We start from the raw sequence: 19,238 nt of genomic DNA, 5'->3' as shown, positions 1-19,238 counted from the left end.
AAAGGAAATCAACCCTGAAAATTCATAGGGAGGACTGATACTGAAGCTGAAGCTCCAATACTTTGGCCACCTGTTGCAAACGGCCAACTCATTAGAAAAGACCCTGATGCTGGGAAAGATTGAAGACAAAAGGCAAAGTGGGCAGCAGAGGGTGAGATGGTTAGACAGCATCACCAAATCAATGGACATGAATTTGAGCAAACTTTGGGAGATAGTGAAGGACAGGGAAGCCTGGTGTGCTGCAGTCCATGAGGTCACAAAGAGTAGGAAACGACTTAGCAACTGAACAACAACAATCAGTCACACATCCTCCTTGCATGGCAGTACCACTTCATATTTAGAAGCACCTCTCTCTTTCTAAGGCTGAAGCCATTTGCACTTGGAACTAAATGTATCTCATTTCTCCTCCTCACCAGCCTCCCATCCTGCTGCAACCAACAGCTGGGCATGAAGGGAGAAACCACAGGACCATGGTGTGACCAAAGACAGTGTTGGGAAACTCCCACAGAAGTGACTTAGAGCTCAGTTAGAACACAGGGTGTGGATGTGGGTTCTTCCTGGAGTTCCTCAAAGCAGTTCCTCAAATCCGCCCCTAGAGGGGCAGGCAGTGAAAGCAAGCCTCCTTCGTGTGGGTCCTTGAACTGCTCTGCTTCCTAAGAAAGGTGGATCCAGCCTTCTGCCTTCAGGGAGGCCATAGGCATTTTCTTTGCCCTTAGGCTGTGTGACTGATGACTGAGAAAAGCTGGGCTTTTTATTCTTCAGATTTTTGGGGACACCTGACCTGTGCCCTTAGCAGGCATCCTGGGAGGGGGCAGGTAATGGTGGGGAAGGGCCAAGTGGGTCATGGCGGGTAGGCTGCCTGACAGAGCTGCTGGTGTCGAAGCGTGGGTCACGTGATACACAGTCTCTCAGACCTCCTGGCCACAAGCCTTTGGACTAATCTGGGGTGCTCTATGGCTTCCTACATCACTTGGAATTCACCCTGGTTTATCTGACATTAGCACATTGCTCTCCAGTAAGGCTTCTTTTTCACACAATTTGTATAAAACTGTCGGCAAATGTGTGGAGTGCCCTTGGTAATTCCTGCAGAATCTCCATGTGCTGGGTGGAATCTTTGAAAGCATTAAGTGAGCTAAGCCTGGGGAAGACTGAGCAGGAACTTGCAGATTCACAAGAATGTCTACTGTGTGGAATTAATGGGAAATAGTTCTCTCTCCACCCCCTGCACCTCTTCTCCCCCCCCACCTCAGCTTACTATTCCATCTTTTCCTAGCTTGCCTAATCCCAGTCATCTCTCAAGGCCTGGATTAAGTTCTGCATTTTCTAGAAAGCCTTCCTTGATCTTTTTTTTTTTTTTGGCTGTGTTCTTTTATTTTTTATTGGGGCAAAATTTATATCATGTAAAATTGAACATTATTGGCATTTAATAGATTCACAGTGTGGTGCAATTGTCACTGCTATTTAGTTTCAAAACATTTTTATCACTCCTCCCCCAAATGAAGCTGTGTATTCTTTGAGCAGTTACTTTCCACTACCTCTCAGTCTGGGGCTTCCCAGTTAGCACTGCCAATGCAGGAGCCTAAGAGACACGATTTTGATCCCTGGATTGGGAAGAGCCCCTGGAGGATGGCATGGCAACCCACTCCAGTATTCTTGCCTGGAGAATTCCATGGACAGAGGAACTCAGAAGGCTACAGTCCATAGGGTCACCATGAGTCAGACACGACTGAAGCGACTTAACATCTATACTCGCCCCTCTCAGTCTGGCAACCACCAATCTACTTTCTCTATCTATGGATTTACCTATTCTGGCTATTTCATATCAACAGAATCATGCAATGCCTGGCTTCTTTCAATTCAGTTCACTTCAATTGCTCAGTTGTGTCCGACTCTTTACGATCCTATGGACTGCAGCATGCCAGGCTTCCCTGTCCATCACCAACTCCCAGAGCTTACTCAAAGTCATGTCCATCAAGTTGGTGATGCCATCCAACCATCTTGTCCTCTGTCAGCCCCTCCTCCACTTGCCTTCAATCTTTCCCACCATCAGGGCTTTTTTCTAATGAGTCAGCTCTTCACATCAGGTAGCCAAAGTATTGGAGCTTCAGCTTCAGCATCAGTCCTTCCAATGAATATTCAGGACTGCTTTCCTTTAGGATTTGGATTTCCTTTAGGTTGGATCTCCTCGCAGTCCGAGGGTCTCTCAAGAGTCTTCTCCAACACCACAGTTCAAAAGCATCAATTCTTTGGCGCTCAGCTTTCTTTATAGTTCAACTCTCACATCCATATATGACTACTGGAAAAACCATAGCTTTGACTAGATGGACCTTTGTTGGCAAGGTAACATCTCTGCTTTTTAATATGTTGTCTAGGTTGATCATAACTTTTCTTCCAAGGAGCAAGCGTCTTTTAATTTCATGGCTGCAGTCACCATCTGCAGTGATTTTGGAGCCCCCCAAAATAAAGTCTGTCACTGTTTCCATTGTTTTCCCATCTATTTGCCATGAAGTGATGGGATCGGATGCCATGATCTTTCAATTAGCATGATGTTTTCTCAGTTCATATATGTTACATGTATTGGCACTTTATTCCTTTTTTATGGTTGAATAACCTTCCATTATATGTACATACTGCAATTCATTTATCTACTGGGGAATTTGGATTATTTCTCACTTTTGACTATTGTTAACAGTGCTGCCATGAACACATCTGCTCAAATATTTGTTTCAGTAAATTTTTTTTAATCTTCTTTTGGGTGTAATTGTAGGAGTAGAACTCCTGGGTTGTATGGTTTTATGTTTAGCTTTTTGAGGAACCAGTAAATTATTTCCCCCCAACAGTTGAACTGTTTTGCATTCCCACCAGCAAAACTCGATCGTTTTATCTCATAGGAATTCTTCTACAAAGGAAATTTTGGTATGTTTTATCTGTGTTAGATGCCTTCTGAGTTCTCTATTTTTGTCTCTACATCATCTTTTAACTTAACTCTAAGCTCTTTCACCTCAAGGATGTATCTTCAGTATTTATTAATTTGTTAACTCATGGTTCAATTAGTAGTTAGCATTATAGTTTAGTACTAAGAATCCTGGCTCTGGAATCAAACTACCAGGGTTCGAGTCCTGGATCTGCCAGTTGTTATTTAATAGATGTACAATTTAGGACAAGTTATTTTACATCTCTGTATCTTTGTTATTTTCATTTGTAAAATGGGGAGTGATGATAGTTGTATTAGTTTCATGTTGTTGCTGTGGCAATTACCACATTCTTTGTGGCTTAACATTGCACACATGTGTCATCTTAGAGTTCTGGAGATCAGGAATCTGAAATGGGTCTCACTGGTTAACATCCAGGGTGGCAGGGCTACATTCCTTCTGGATGCTTTAGGAGAGTCTGTTTCCTTACTGTCTCTGGCTGCTGGGGGTACCTGCATTCCTTGGTTCATGATCCCCTTTCATTTTTATTATCTTCCATCTTCTGTACCACTCTGATATCTGTTTCTATCATCTCATCTCCTCTGACTCTGACCCTCTGGCCTCCCTCCTTTAAGAACCCTTGTATGATGTTAGGCCCATCCAGATAATCCAGAATTATCTCCTCATTCCAAGATCTTTAACTTTATCACATCTGCCAAGTCCCTTTTGCCATAAATGGCAACATATTCATAGATTCCAGGGTTTATGTTGTGGACATTTTAGGTATTATTCAGTCACAAAACCATATACCTCATTAGATTATTTTGAAAATACAATGAGATATTTCACAGAAAGCACTGGTTGGCACTCAAAGATATTAGATATTGCTGTTGTTCCTACCAGCTACGCCTGTGTCTATGGTTCGATTTGGTACCTAGAACAGAGTGAGTGCCCTGTTGACATCTGGGGACTGTACATATCTGACTCCTAAAGTCTCAGTGGTGTTGCCTCCTAAGAATGAACTGCCTTTTCTCAATAGGAATCGAGTCACTCATCAAACTCTTCTTACTAGAGTCCTCTCTGGGGTTCCACTTTGTTCAGACCCACCTCTTTGGGAATCTGAAGCCTAAAGCTCCAGTCTGTCACAGGGGTCTTAACTATCTCTGAGTTACAGAATCAAAAGTTCTGGGTCACAAAAGACACACCTGATAAAATACTGTCACCCAAAATACACAAAGAACTCTTACAATTCAGCAATGAGAAAACTACCAGCCCAATTTAAGAATGGGCCAAAGGCTTTAACAGACACTTCACCAGAGAAGATGTATAGATGGCAAATAAACATAAGAAAAGATGCTATATCATAGGCCATGAGGGAAATGCAAATTAAAACAACGAGGGGACTTCCATGGTGGTCCAGTGGTTAAGACTCTGAGCTTCCACCGCAGAGGGCATGGGTTCAGTCCCTGGTCAGGCAACTAGAATCTAGCATGCCTCACAGACAAAAAGAAAAAAAAACACAAAGAAACCAAACAGCATCAAAACAACAATGAGATACCACTACATACCTATTAGAATAGCCAAAATCCAGAACACTGACCACCGCAAATACTGTAGAGAATGCAGAGCAACAGTAGCTCTCATTCATTGTTGATGAGAATGCAAAATGGCAGGGCTACTTTGGAAGACTTTGATGGTTTCTTATAAAACTAAAAACTCTTATCATAGAATCTAGCAGTTACATTCCTTGTTCTTTACCCAAAGTAGTTGAAAACTTATGTCCTACAGAAACCTACACATGGATGTTTATAGCAGCTTTGTTCACAATTGCCAAAAACTTGGAAGCAATCACCATGTCCTTCTATAGATGAGTGGATAAATAAACTGGGACATTCAGATAATTGAATATTATTCAGCACTAAAAATAAATGAGGTGTCAAGTCACAGAAAGATATGGGAAAATCTAAAATACATATTACTAAGTCAAAGAAGCCAGTGTAAAAACACTACATGCTATATGATTCCAATTATATGACTTTCTGGAAAAGGTAAAACTATGAAGAGGGTAAAAAGATCAGTGGTTGCCAAGAGTGGGTGGAGAAAGGGATGAACAGGCAGAGCCCGGAAGATTTTTAGGATAGTGAAAAGACTCTCTATGATACTGTAATAGTGGATACATGTCCTTACACATTTGTTCAAATCTGTAGAATGTACAACATCACGAGTGAACCCTAATGTAAATTTTGTTGTTGTTGTTCAGTTGCCCAGTCGTGTCTGAGTGTTTGTAAGCCCATGGACTGCAGCATGCCAGGCCTCCCTGTCTCTCACCATCTCCTGGAGTTTGCCCAAGTTCATGTTCATTGCAATGGTGATGCCATCCAGCCATCTTGTTCTCTGACACCTTCTTCTCTTGCCCTCAGTCTCTCCCAGCATCAGGGACTTTTCCAATGAGTCTGTTCGCATCAGATGGTCAAAATACTGGAGCTTAAATTTTAGATGATGATATATTGTGTAGGTTTATCGACTGTAACAAATATACCACTCTGGTGGGGGTGTTAGTAATGGAGGGTCTGTGCATGTATGAGGGTAGTGGGACATGGGAAGTCTCTGTATCTTCCTCTCAATTTTGCTCTGAACCTAAAATTACTCTTTAAAAAATCTTGAAAAAATGTTCTGGGTCCCTGGAAAGTCATAGTGAGTCTCAGGAACCCAAGGCTGGGAGATAACTACACATGAAGGGAAGCAAATTTGAAACTTGTGTAGAATTATGAAAACTTCCAAATCGCTGTATGTGATGGATTCTTTTTTTTTTAAATAGGGGTATAGTTACTTTACAATGCTGTGTTGGTTTCTGCTGTACAATGAAGTGAATCAGCTATATGTGTACATATATCCCCTCCCTCTTGGACCCCCATCCCATCCCTCTAGGTCATCACAGAGCACCTAGCTGAGCTCCCTGTGCTATACTGCAGGTTCCCACTAGCTGTCTGTTTGACATATGGTAGTGTATACACACAGAGAAGGCGATGGCACCCCACTCCAGTACTCTTGCCTGGAAAATCCCATGGATGGAGGAGCCTGGTAGGCTGCAGTCCATGGGGTCACGAAGAGTCGGATATGACTGAGCGACTTCATTTTCACTTTTCACTTTCCTGCATTGGAGAAGGAAATGGCAACCCAATCCAGTGTTCTTGCCTGGAGAATCCCAGGGATGGGGAAGCCTGGTGGGCTGCCGTCTATGGGGTCGCACAGAGTCGGACACGACTGAAGCGACTTAGCAGCAGCAGCAGTGTATACATAATGGACTTTTAATCCCAAAGAAGATTCTGTTTATAATAGATTGTCTGCCAGGAAACAGTAGAAGAAGGATCCCTAGGACCCTCTCCTCTCGTCTGGCTTCAGGAGATGGGCTCAAAGACAAAGAAAGAATGGGGACAAGAGCCTTACAGAAAATGTGACACCCGTGTGTAGTCACTTAGTCCCTTGGGGAGAGAGGCAGACTTCGCTACTGATGTTGTCAGGCACTTGCTCATAACTACATACACTGTAGCAGCCACAGTTGGGAGATGTGAAGCTGCTCTCAGAGCATGTGGCAGGGCCAGAGATTCCTTCCCTGTGTGCAATTTATGGACCTATGAATGAGGTCCCTGGGTGAGGTGACTCTAGGTAGGGCTGGGGGACAGGGGGCTTGGCCCCAGCAAAGAAACTTGAATTCCTTAATTTTCCCCTCTTGGCCCTGGTCAACCCATCTGAAAAAGGTGGGCAGATTGAAGATCTTGTGCAAATCCTAGCGGCAATCAACAGGAGTGATTCTATAATTATATAAAGAGTTATGCCACAGCATTTTTTAATAAATACTTCTCAGATGATTCATGTGAAGATTATCTGAACCAAATGTAACTCTTGAATTTTGACTCAGTCCGTGGAGATGTCCGGGTCATGTCCTCCCACTTATGTTTGTTTATCTTAACACTTGGAGGAACTCTTGGGGCTCCCGTGTTCTGCCTCTTATCCACATTCTAGTTTTGCTGTGACCAGCTGACCCCCCAGGGCCTTAAGAGGCTCCACAGTTCCTAGGATGGAGGAGAAAGATGTATGCACTGATGATTATGGGATATTTCCTAAGCAACAGAGAAGTAAAGTGTTTTACTGGTCACTGTGGTTGCAGAAAAAGAGGACCAGTGGCTCACACCCCTGAGGCTGAAGGAGGATTTAAATAGCTTCCCTGCTGGGACCACAAAGGGCATGACCTTGGAAATCAGAGATGACTCCAGAGTGCATGACCTATAGGGAAGAGTCAACCTTTTGGATGGTTTCTGGGATCCCTGAACTTTGAGGGGAACATGAAGGGTCTAGGGTGAAATGGATCATCTTAATAGTTGGGATAATATTCTACTGCAAGAAGGAAAAAAAAGAAGCCACATGGGTAAGAGAGGAAGTGGCCCCTTGGGGCCCAGGGTGGGGATCAGGGAGAAATCAGAAGGATGGAGGAACAGAGGAGGGGCTACATGAGCAGAGTTCTGGGGTTAAGTCCAGACTCTGTGTATTTGAGCTGCTACAACCAGCAGAGGGTTTCTGGGGTGTGGAATGAAGGGGAGGCAGTAACATGATGGGCTGAGGCTGAAGAGCTGGGCAGTGGCAGACCAGGGAAGCCCGTGTGGACCAGGCAAGATGTTTGAGCTTGACCCTTTGAAGGTGTGGGGATGGCGAGTCTTGCAGGGTATCAGGCGGGGGCATGCCACGGTTCATCAAAGGTTCATTGCCCTTGTTCTCTGTCGGCAGGTGCACGCGCTCTGTCTCCTTATTTCCACGGCAGCCGCAGGCTTTTCACTCAAGGAATTGTCACTTCAAGCCGAGAACAAGCAGAACAACAAATTCTCAAGGGAAATCTGTGCTTTGCCCAAAGTGTTGCTTGCAGAGTGGGAGGAAAGAAACTTGACATCGAGATATTTGGGACTTTGGGGACAAACAGTGTATTCCGCATGTTGCTGCAGGGCATCTGAGCATTCTCTTGTTGCTTAATTACATTCTGCATGTTTTTGAGGAAAATGCCGAGGTCACAGCAAGTCCAAGGCTGCACAACTCCCACCAACTCTGAGCATGCTATACCCCCTCCCTAGATAGTAACTCTCAGAAGCAAAGTAGACTCCATTGCAGTCTAACCAAGGGCTGCAGGAAAACAAAGAGAATAAAGGGGGAAAAAGAAACTCCTCTTGCTTAGTCTTGCTGGACACAGTGGGTGTGGCTACAACAGAATCTGTAGAGGTGGCCAGAGCCCCACGTGTCCAAATGTGTCCTGATCAGTGACTGGGAGGGAAGTAGCACTGAGTCGTTATCAGGCACCTCTGTTTCAGTCCATTTGTCCGCTGATGAGTTGTGTGACTTTGAGCAAGTCTCATTCCTTTTCTTGACCTCAGTGTTCCTGTCGGAGGAATGAGACATTGAGCCAGACATTCTCTTTTTGCTCTAAAATGCCGTATATAATCACTGGAAGTGTTTTCCTTGAAGTCTGAGTCCTTCCGCTCATTTTATCTTAAATACTTTGTGATGGTGCTTATTATTTATAACCATCTATTTCCAAAGAGGATTTGAGTCAGCTTACCATATGAGATGTGGTCAAGATGGAGTCATTAAAAGGCAATTAATGATCAAATGTCATTTGATAGGTGGCGGTGATGGGGTGAAAACTACACCAGAAACCTGGGATGAAAATAGCTTTTTCAGGGAAGTACCAGAGGAGAGTTTTGAGTTGCCTGGCTGCCTGAGAGGAGGAGAGCCCCATCCAATGCTCAGAAGGAGCCCTTCATGATTGGGGAGTGGGTGTTTGCTGGCACCTACATAAGAGGTGCAGTGAGCATTTAAAAATACCAATCACCAGCAACACTTATATAAAGATGCAAGATACTGAAGTTACTCTACTTGTGGCTTTATTTTTGCTCTCATAGAGTCCTCTCCCCTTTGGCAGAAATGAACAGCTGTGTCTCACAAACTGATGAAGGTTGATAGAACTAAAGTCTGCATTGAGCATTTTCTAGAAGGTGGGAGAAGTAAGCAGGGTCTCCTCTCTGTAGGGATGGATGTAAAGCATGTGCCTTCTTTCCGGAAGTGCTGACCCCCTGGCTCTGGGGCACCCACACTGTGTGTCAGCTTGGAGACTCTTCTGGTCCAGCTTGCCTAACTGACGCCTCACAGCCTGAAGATAGACGCTCCTCTCCCCCCTCTAAGCGGCTCCCTTACCAGCCCCTCCAGGGAGCCAGCGCCAGGCTTCTGAACCACTCTTCTCTCCCACTGACCTAGAGAAACCTTTCTGTGGGTTTTGAGAGTCTGCCTTTCCTCTTCTGAAGCAAGCTGAGAAAATGTCACCTACTGAGTGGATCTTCTGCACAGCAACCTGTTGAAACCAGAGAAAATAAAAACTTAGCTTGAAAATGAGCAAGTTTTATGTTCTGCGATGGCTGCATCAGAAGCCCACATCTACTGCCTGAACTCTGGCAGAGAGAGAAAGCCAGCCTTCAAACGCCTGTGATTCTGACTCTGCATAAATTTTGGGAGCTGCCCTGGGAACTGAGGGGTCCGGGACCAGCTCTCTTTCCACTGCACGTGCAGGTGGCTGACATTAAGGGTAATATTAGGTTACCTGGGCACTTGGACACCAGAAGAATTTAACTCATAGCGTGGTGGAAGCATTATGCCTGTGTATGTGTTTAACTTCTGGCTGGAAATAATGATAAATGAAGAGCTCAGAACATCAGCTGTGTATCCATTTTTAATACTGTGAGACTTTTAAAGATGCAAGGGTTCGCTTCAGTCTAATCAGCTGCACACAGGATGGAGGTTCAACTGAGAGGCTTGGTGATCCCACACGCAGCATAAAAATCGGTGAGGCTGGAGCCCTGGGCAGATTCTAACTAGGAAAGCCCTAGAACACGAATCTCGTTAACACCTCCCTTGCTATTCCTCCTAATCTCTTCCTGTTTACTGAAGTCTTCCACTCCCATCCTTAAAGCACTAATTCCCTTTCTGTCTATACTAATCCTGATTCACATTCTTATTTTCATTCCTCTTTGAAATTTCTCTTGAATCCTCAAACCAGCAGTTAACTATAGGATTGTAATCAGGGCAGCTCAAGGCTGGTGGAACCTTAAAAAACACTTCACCTTCACTCTTCTTCAAGGGAAAGGATTCCTTAGAAAGTATCTGTCACTGGTGGCCCTCCACTTCTGCTTGAACACTTCTGGTGATGGAATACTCACTACCTTGTGTACTGTGTACCACTCAGGAACTTGTGCTCTGGGACTAAATGAGTTGGGTTTGAAATCTACTCTGCTGCTTACTCATTGGTTAGGTGTTTTGTTTTTTTTTGTCAGTTTTCACAACCTCTCTGAGGGCCTTCATCCAAAAATGGAGTTACTCATAGTACCTAGTTAGGGCTTCCCTAATAGCTCAGTTGGGAAGGAATCCGCCTGCAATGCAGGAGACCCCAGTTCAATTCCTGGGTCAGGAAGATCCACTGGAGAAGGGATAGCCTACCCAGTCCAGTATTCTTGGGCTTCCTTTGCGGCTCAGCTGATAAAGAATCTGCCTGCGATGTGGGAGACCTGGGTTCGATCCCTGGGTTGGGAAGATCCCTGGAGAAGGGAAAGGTTACCCCCTCCAGTATTCTGGCCTGGAGAATTCCATGGACTGTAAAGTTCATGGGGTCGCAAAGAGTTGGACATGACTGAGAAACTTTCACTTTCACTTTCAGGGTTGTTGGCCTAGCCTTGGGTTTTGACCAAGGTTGTGCCTTTTAGAGGCTAGCATTTATAAAAATTTCTTTCAGAGAAATTGTGTCGTTTCACTTTTAAAGAAGTCAAGGTTTAGATTTACCTAAATTGTGAAATAAAACCCACGTACCTGGCTCAGTGATAAAGAGTCTGCTTGCCAACACAGGAGACGAGGGTTTGATCCCTGGGTCAAGAAGATCCCCTGCAGAAGAGAATGGCAAACCTGCTCCAGTATTCATGCCTGGAGAATCCCATGGACCATGAGCCTGGTGGGCCACAGTCCACGGAGTAACAAAGAGTCAGATAGAACTGAGCAACTAACACTTTCACTTTTGTCGCTTCACCAGGCTGGCCATCTGAGGGCGGAGGCTTGGGTCTAAGTTCTACTGATGACCAGTTGTATGATGCTGCCTGAGTTTCTGGACCTGTGTTTTCCCCACTGTCATGTGGGTGTATTGACCTGAATGGCCACAGAGGTCCCTTCTACCCTAGAGTTCTGTGGTTTGAGTGGCCCATTAGTGTTCATGGTGAACTGACAGAGATTCTAAGTGTGAGGCTCAGATAGTGGTGGGGGGAAAGGGGTTTCTGAGTGCAGAGGCTTATGTTATTTGGCTGCCCTCAGATCACACCATCCGGGTTGCAGGAAATGGACAGCAGTTTTCATGGTTCTGAAAGAATCCTTTCTTCCTCTAACATCCTGTTTATTAGCTACAGTGCTGTATTTTGAAGGCCCTAAAAGCCCCATAAAGCAATGATTTGGGGTGAGGCAGCTGAGGAACGCAGTGACTTTAAGAGCGTATTTGTAGTATTTCATAAAAATAAATCAACTTTTACCTTTTATGGGAACAAACATTTTCAAGTGGAAGAATTGTGATTTTTTTCCCCCCTCTACTCTAATTCTTAGAAAAGTCCTGCAAAAATGGTACCCAGTAGAGTCCTTTGTGCATTCCTGCCTCTTGGCTTTACTGTTGAAGTCTTTGTAGGATGGTTTTACTTTTGTTAAGTGACAGTGTTTAAATGTTGATCCATGTCAACAGAACACCGAAGCCATCAATGCATAATTGCATTAATATTAATTCTCATTTCAATGAGAAAGCTGCTTTGTAATCACTTGTTATTTAACCTCGACTGGAACCTTTCCAGGTAAAAACAGGACCAGTTGGCAGATCTGAGCCATTGTACTGTCTCTCCATGTAGGGAAAGAACAGGAGAGAATGGCAAGCCTCTCCATCACACAATGTGGTACTGGGCACACATCAAGATTTTTGTCAAAAAAAGGGAGATTGGTGCTTTTTGCTGGATGTAAGAATCTAGACCTAAGCCAACTCAGGGGGAAATGTAGAGAAGTTATTTGTTGAGTGTAGTTAGGAGATCCTGACTCAAGACAGATGAACCCTGGGGTGACTCGCATTTCGATGCACTTCCTGTTGCAGTGAGGTGTGTGGCAAAGTTTGTTGGAGAAAGTCACTTCGTCTTGGGGTTGGGAACAAGGTGTCTTCCAATGAGGGAAGCATCCCTTGCAGATCCATACAGTAATTGGGGAGAGAATGAGGACCACGGCCTGAGGTCTCCCAGTTGGTGCCGGTAAAGTGATGTTTTGCACATCTCACCATAGGAACATGGCTAGCTGGCCCCTCCCTCCTGAGGTGGGGAAGTGAGTACTGTGGAAATCTGGGTACAGCAGGGAGCTTATAGGAAAGAGTGTTTCTCATCCAGAATCTCAAAGCCTGACCTGTTCCTTGAGGTGGTGAGACATTTAGGCTGTATCTGTATTTTACTTCGTTCCTTTGTGATTAAGTTGCCAATGGTGTCACCTTGACTCTGATCAAGGAGATCTCCTGATGTGCTTTTCTGCCAGGAGAAGCCCCAGGAGCTCAGACTGACTCAAAAGCAGCAGAGGCCGAGGCCTCTGTTGTTGGAGCACCTGGTGAGCCTGGGTCAGCATCCTAAATTCTAGGCAAGTGACTGCTGACTCAGCCTGCCTCTCCTTGCAGCTTGGAGAATAATTGAAGCATCCTGGAAACTTCTGGAAAATATTCTGATCTTGGAAAATTGCTTTTATATGTACAAATGTGAGATCTTTTAGTAAGTGAAGCATCACAATCATGGTGGTGTGAACTTTTAACAGGATTTCCTTTTTCTTGTGTCTATAACTCAAGATGGGGCTTAGTTGAAAATGCTTTTGCATGTGGAGGGGACTTGGGGTGGACCATGACTGTATGAGACCAGGCTCCTTGGGGAACAAGTGGGAACTGGGTTTCAGAACTCTTCCCTGAGTTTGAGTTGGGGTAACTATGTCATTTCTATAGAGGTCAGGAATTGATTATTCTTCCACTGCTCTACTTCCCATGTGTTTTCTTTCTGAGGACAAGACAGAGCCCAGGTCTCTACCTCTGCCTCCCTCCCATCTTCCCGTATTCCCCATTCATCAGAGTCTTTGTGGTCCTTACTTGTTCACTGGTAAGTGTCTATTCCTCTCTGGAAGCAACCAGCTTTCTTTGGCCTTCAGGGGCTTCCTGGGTGGCACTAGTGGTAAAGAACCCTTCTGCCAATGCAGGAGACATAAGAGACCAGGGTTTGATCCCTGGGTTGGGAAGATCCCTTGGAGGAGGGCATGGAAACCCACTCCAGTATTCTTGCCTGGAGAATCTCACGGGCAGAGGAGCCTAGCAGGATATAGTTCATAGGGTCTCATACAGTTGGACACGACTGAAGCAACTTCACTCACACGCACGTATAGCTCCACCCCTCACTTCCCATCACTATCACTGTCTCTGTTGTTTGCATGCCGAATCTTTAGACAGGAAACCTGAGAGGGTAGGATGATGTTTGGGGCTTCAGAGGATCTATCTTTCCACAAGCCGAAGCTGAGTTGGCATCCAAGAACCTTCCTCTTGAGGGACCGGGCGCTTGCTCCCAGCTGCCCTCTGGGAAGATGAGCCAAGATGCTATTGACAGCATCCTCTCAGGGGTCTCTGGAAAAGAGCAAGCAAAGCCACTCTCCACCATGCTGAGTACAACTGGCTATCCAGCAGGCATTCCCTGAGGGGCCAACATGTGCCAGGCCTTGGGCTTCGTGGCCATGAACCCACCATGCTCCCTACTTTCTGGTTCTCAGCCTCTTTAACAAGACAGGATACCCACAGGGAAAACTGCCTTATCTAAGACCTAAGATTAGCATCTGCCACAATTACTTCACAGCAAGGCATCCATACCTGTTTTGATGAATAATTAAATGGAAGAAGTGCCAAATGGCTACTAGGAAGGAATTTCCAGGAGGAAAAGTGCTCTGAGATCTGGGGAAGTCAACAAAGAATGTTTGGCGATTGGGTAGCCCTGCCAGACCTGCAGGGGATGAGCAGACAGAGAAGAGCGGGAGGGCTTTCCTGGCCAGAGAGGACTGACCCCAAGGCTGGGAGGAACAGGGAAGAACAGAAAGGGAGCTGGATATATATGTATATAAATATATATACATATTTCTTTTAAAAACTTCTTTAGTTTTTTTCCTCATTTTACTCTTTTCAACCCATTTTTCTACTGCCCCACCCCCACCCCATACTCTCTGACTTCCTCTTTGATATTGCATTTTTTAAAAAACAGGCTGGGGAAGTACTGTATTTTAAAGCCTCTCTTGCCTGCCAAGCTGTGCTCCCAAGTCCTCTAAGCTCCACATGCAGCCAGAATAACTTGAGGATGAAGCTCATTAATAATGTGCATGAGAAATCACATCTCTCCAGGAGGCCAAGAGAGGGGGAGACTCTGCCCCTGTCATCGAGCTTTCAGAAATCGAGCTCACAAATAGGACACCCTGTCCCCACCGCCTGAAGGGCTGGGGCTGTCCACATGGGTGTCCTGGGGGGACATTTCTTGGGTGAAATTTCTCCATCCGAATGGGGCCTCAACCGTAGGAGCTTGGTCTCCCTAAGCTTCGTTGCTTCCTGGCCCAGCATCTTCATAGATATTTCCAGTTGGAGGAGGGGGATTTCCAATGGCATGTCACTTAGCATAAGTACACCCATTAGTTATAATTAAACAGGCTGCTGCAGTGATGACAAATAAATTTAGCACCAAAAGGACTGTGTGGATATTCAGAGCCAGAATGATGGCCTTCAGACTACAAATCCACCAGGCTTTCCAGCTCTGGAGGGGGCTCTGGGGAGGGGTGCCTTCTCCTGCGTAGATGGCCTCACATTCTCAAAGGGTGATGCTTCCTGAGAGCAGCTGTATCTTGAGTCTGTTTCAGACAACATCCTCAAGCCCTGGGACCCTGGCAGCATCTCCTTACTTTTTCTAATATTTGTGAGCCATTTCCCCCCCTCTGCTTCTTTCTGAATGCATTTCGTCATCCATCTCTGACTTCTTTCTAGGAGGTGAAGAGGCCTGCTGTTCACAGTAGAATTTCCCTGTGATCGGCCACCATCAGCGCCCACACTCCTGCAGGATCCCAAAGAAGAGCCCACGTAGACGCCTCAGCCCTTAAGCTGGACCGCTTTTGGTGGTCTCACCAGACAGCCATCATCAGGTGAGGCTAAATCCCATTTTGTGTGCTTGTGGTGAATATATTATATCATGGATACCCACCTGGCTATTTGCTTTTATGTTTCAGAAGGCTGTGTTGTTATGCCTTTGATATCCCCTAGGCTCCACAGAGGCAGTGTTTCACTAAGCTTCTTGAAATATGGACACAAAATTTGGGGGATGGGGGAGAGTGTCAAAACCTTAACACAGAATAAATTGGGAGAGGAATGATGGATGACAGGAAGGTTCCCTGGGCAGACGGCAGGGAATCAAAAGGAAAGACTGTTATTTGTAATAATGTGAGTCAATACAGAATGAGTGTGACTGTGTGTTAGTTGTTGTGCTGGTCCTTTGCATGAGGGCAGCGTGGGGAGACAATTGAGAGCATGACCATCATCATTCGGTGCTTGATGGCCTGGCTTTGAGGCTTAGCTTTGCTGCTAACTTAGCCGGCTGACCTTAAGCAAGTAGCTTACCTTTCCTGTGCCTTAGATCCTGCATCTGTAAAATGGGGGCTAACAGTATTGCCTCCCTCCTGGGATTGCTGTGACAACTAAGTGACACGATTTATGTGAAGCATACAGAACAGGATCTGTACCTTGTGAAGGTTAGTGAGTTTTGTCACCTCAGTATGTCCCCATCTTTAGGCATCATTATCTTCACAATTTTGCTAGAATCATACACCCATGTATTTACTTGATATTTAAAGACTGTGTAAAAATTTTAAAAATTATAAATATAACATATTGAAAAGTGTGAAAAGCATAAATGCATAAATCAATAAATCATCACAAAATGTCAAGAAGCAGAACAGGGTAAGGGCCTCAGGCACACTTCTCATGCTCCCTGACTGCTTCACCAGAGGTACCCCTATTCTGACTCTCACACTCTTTTGTTTGGTTTGCTCGTTACACATATGGAATCACAGGGTGTTCTTGTGTTTGTGTGTGTCTGATTTCTTTTTTTTTATTTTATTTATTTATTTATTTTAATTAGTTTATTTATCTATTTTTTAACTTTACAATATTGTATTTGTTTTGCCATACACTGACATGAATCCACCATGGGTGTACATGTTTTCTCCTTCCAGAACCCCCCTCCCTTGGCTGTGCCGTGTCTTCGTTGCTATAGGCTTTTTCTAATTGCAGCAAGCGGGTGCTACTCTCTAGTTGCAGTGCATGGGCTTCTTGTCACAGCAGCTTCTCCGGTTGCAGCCACAGGCTCTTGACCTTGGGCTCAATAGTTGTGGCACATGGGCTTAGTTGCCTCGAGGCATGTGGAATCTTCCTGGACCAGGGATTGAACCTGTGTCCCCTGCACTGGCAAGCATACTCTCAACCAATGGACCACCAGGGAAGCCCTGTGTGTGTCTGATTTCTATAATTCAGTGTGGTGTTTGAGAGCATGGCTCTGTGGTTGTGTACAACTGGGGATCTTTCATTTTTCTTACTGTGTAGGATCCCATTGCATGATTACAGTACCATTATGTATTTATTCTGCTGTTATTATTTATTTATTCTGCTGTTCATGAACCTTTTCTGTTGTTTCCCATTTCTATTACAAATAATGATAGTATTAACATCTCTGTACATACTTATTAAAGCACCTGTATGCTGAACATATATTTAGGAGTATAATTGCTGGGTTATGCACTGTGACATTCAGCTGCAGGAGATAATATCAAATCGGCTTTCCAATGGTTGTGCCATTTCATCTGTTTTGTAATCTTTTTGTTGATTTGTAGAAATTATATATTCTGTATATAAGCTCATTTGTCCCTTTGTCAGTAACATGTATCGCAAATACCTTTCGTGACCTGTGTAGACTTAAATGTTAGGTTTATCTTAAGAGAAAAACTTCAGGTTTACCTTAAGGATAAAACTTAAGGTTTATCTTAAGTATCTTGGTGAAATTGAATTTGATATTATTTTTTACTGAAAGATATACGTATATTAGATCAAAGTTTGCCCCTGCTCCAACTAAAATAATTTCCTCTACTCCTGATGGTATGCCTTATCATTCTTTAGGAAACATCGGTTATTTCATTTAGTCCTCACAAAGAACCTATTTGGTAGGTACCATGGCAACCCCTGTCTTCTAGGTTTGGCATTGGAGACAGAGAGGTGTCAAATTTACCCAAATACACAGATGACATGAGGACCAAGTGTAGCTGCTTGCAGAGCTCATATTGTTTCTATAATGTCACTGGTCAGCAAGCTATTTAATCATCTCTTATACATCCTGAATCCTCGAGAGACCCACTGCATTCCCACAGAGTCCTGAGTGCAGTGAGGCCCTCAGCAAACATTTGGGGGTAAATAAATTGATGGATGGATAGATGAATACGTGGATGAATGAGTTGGTAGATGGGTGAATGCATGAATGAAAGGATGGATGATGTCGAGAATCAATGTTTTCACAAAGTCTCCCTGCCCAGGGAGGAGTCCATTCTCAGGCAAGGCCCTGCAGTCACCCCACAGCAGCCCTGCAATGGCTTTTCTCTCCTCAATGGCCTTCGAGGGGAGAGATAAGAACAGAACTAGAGCTGAGGTGAGGATGTGGCAGTCCCAGCCTTGCCTTTGCTGTGGAGGAGTGTGATCGTATCTTGATCAATGCAGGGGCCCTTTTAGGAACTCTTGCTCACAGAGGAAGCAGACACTCATGGTCTGCCTGCTCTGATGGGTTGTTATACCAGCTCTGTCTACATATCCAGACTTGGGATGTGGGCTCTCCTCTGGGGTGCCTTTCAATGCCATGGATGGGGGCCATTCTCTGCTCTGTATCTAGGAAGACAATGGGCAGATTCAAGAATTGGTTCCTGTGTCCTTGAGACCCGTTGCATTCGATCTTGTTTCACTCACGCTTTCGTTTGCACAGCAGAATTTGCCCTTGTTCACTTGAACATTTTCTAGCTCTGTCCCAGGAGCTGATCTTGGTGTTTCTGTAGAAAGGATGGTAAATTGGATTCTGTCTAAAGAGCACAGATGAGGATCCCACAGGGAGAGCTCTGCTAGAGATTGGGATGGGGTGATTATCAGCGTCACTGTTCCTGGCTTGAACTCTCTCTTGAGGTATTTGTTGAAACTTTGTTCATACTAAGTAGCCACCAGAACCTTTTCCCATTCTGAGGGCTGGTGATGTGCTGTTCTGGGCTCTTTCTGAGCACTTGCCTGGGAAAGTGCTTGTTTTATTTAATAAATTGTGTTGATTTATTGCCTTTATTGAACTGCTGAAGCCCTCTGTATTATCAGAGGTGATGGCCTTCTTAGGAAAACATGGAGGGTCTCTTCATTAGCATCCATTTTTCTATGAGGCTTTGGAGGGTGAAATACTGAGATGCACAGTATTCATTCTGGTGATATATTGAGCACCATCAGGGTGAACAATGGCTTCCGTATAAATCAGGTGGAAGGAAAGAATCGAGGCCATTTGCTACAGGCTTGCAGGAGTTTTGTGATGAAACGAGCAGGCTACTTTTCTTTCCTTCGGTGATGACAGGCTCCTCTCTTAATTTTCCACAAGGGAGTAGCAGCAGGCGGAAGGAGCTCTTTGGGGAGAAGCACACCTCCACAGTCAGATCAGTCTGTGATGTTTCAGTGCATCCCATTTAAGGCTTGTGCTGTGACAGCAGGTGAATCACTTGGCACGGTTGTGCCTGCGCTTCTTGTCTGTGTTAGTTGGCGCCCTGACCCTCACAGTGACAACAAGCTTTCTTTGTATCCCTCTGCTTCTTACCCCAGATCCAGCTCAGTCTTAGACTGGCTCTGAGGCTTCCTGCGTGCATCAGACCCCAAGTTTCAGGGAGAAGCCCAGATGAGCCTGAGAGAGATGTCAAGAACCTCAGGGGGCAATGATGCTTAACACTCCCATCGCTTTCTTAGGACCTGCCTTAGGCTTCTATCTTCTTCTGGGAGAAACCTCATAGAGTCTGGTACCCGCTTTCACCTCCGTACAGAGGATGCTGTGGGCTTAGGAGCACCATCCCTGGAGCTTTAGATCCTGACAACCGCAGATCCTTCTGTCTTTCTCATGGATGTGTCTG

At 44.9% G+C, this 19,238-nt stretch overlaps 1 long non-coding RNA gene across 1 annotated transcript in view; it reads left to right on the top strand.

Annotated features, from left to right (window-relative positions):
• The window catches only part of LOC145544529 (uncharacterized), a 393,836-nt gene that overhangs the window by 345,856 nt on the left and 28,742 nt on the right, over positions 1–19,238 (top strand). The window contains exons 6-7 of the long non-coding RNA XR_014081466.1: positions 7,695–9,791; positions 15,046–15,200. This is a non-coding gene — a long non-coding RNA (uncharacterized LOC145544529). The remainder of the gene's footprint in view (positions 1–7,694; positions 9,792–15,045; positions 15,201–19,238) is intronic.

Source organism: Giraffa tippelskirchi, chromosome 4 (assembly GCF_054371585.1).
Source record: "Giraffa tippelskirchi isolate mGirTip1 chromosome 4, T2T-mGirTip1v1.2.pri, whole genome shotgun sequence".
Classification (NCBI taxonomy): domain Eukaryota; kingdom Metazoa; phylum Chordata; class Mammalia; order Artiodactyla; family Giraffidae; genus Giraffa; species Giraffa tippelskirchi.
This window is presented reverse-complemented; position numbering and strand designations above follow the sequence as displayed.